Source organism: Octopus bimaculoides, chromosome 6 (assembly GCF_001194135.2).
Source record: "Octopus bimaculoides isolate UCB-OBI-ISO-001 chromosome 6, ASM119413v2, whole genome shotgun sequence".
In the NCBI taxonomy this organism is placed as follows: domain Eukaryota; kingdom Metazoa; phylum Mollusca; class Cephalopoda; order Octopoda; family Octopodidae; genus Octopus; species Octopus bimaculoides.
The window spans coordinates 15,842,484-15,843,420 of NC_068986.1; the positions used below are offsets into that span (position 1 = coordinate 15,842,484).

The following is a 937-nucleotide window of genomic DNA, read 5'->3' on the forward strand; positions in this document are numbered from 1 at the left end:
ATATATATATATATATATATACATTATTATTAGAGCTGTAAAAACATCATAAATTTCGCAAAAACTGCTATTCACAGTCTGAAGTTCCCATTCTTCTGATATTTTTTTTATTGAGAATGAAGCAAAATATTAAGGTTATAATCATATATATATAATTTACATTGACAGATATACATTTGAAATTGCTTGCGATTCAATGATCCTTTCAAATAACGGTTTTTCTTAAGAAACGGTGATAAAATTAGAATTAAAAGATCTAAAAATTATATGCAAAATGGAAGTAAAACCTAAGTCAAAAATAACTTTAGCTAGAAGAAAAACGTGTATACTCAGATTAAATTAATTAATAGTGAAATATAATTCTGTTTATAATAAAATGCTCACTTACAGAGACCTAACAGCTTTAAAAGATAAACAAACATTATTCACATAGAAATATATACAATCATTCACATATACATCCACAGACTAATAACATATGCATACGCATATACAAAAGTTGGTACATGCGTTCATACATATATACAAACATATAGGGGCAAAATATAAATGTGAATATATATACAAATATATACATAGGTATCTACATACAAATATATACACATCATACCTCTCCGTGTGTATGCACTGACTGTACAACTTTGTTAGAAGTTAGAAAAGGAACCAGGATAAGAAGTGTTCGGGGGAAGAAACTGAAGTGGCAGGAGGAAGAAAAAGGAAAGTGATAGAAATATACACATAGAGAGAGAGAAAGGGGAGAAAATGAGTTGAAAATAGCGTTCCTAAATTATCTAAGAAAATACGTTAAAACACTTCTGTATAAACCTGTAAACGCACACATATAAAAGGACATGCATACACACATAAATACATACATTTATACATGCACACAAGTACACAAATAAACATAAAGGCATATGTATATATATATATATAT

The 937-nt window shown here is 27.6% G+C and overlaps 1 long non-coding RNA gene across 2 annotated transcripts in view; it reads right to left on the bottom strand.

Moving 5' to 3' along the window:
• Nucleotides 1–937, bottom strand: part of LOC128248102 (uncharacterized) — a 42,846-nt gene that overhangs the window by 6,179 nt on the left and 35,730 nt on the right. The gene's annotated exons all lie outside the window — the stretch shown is intronic.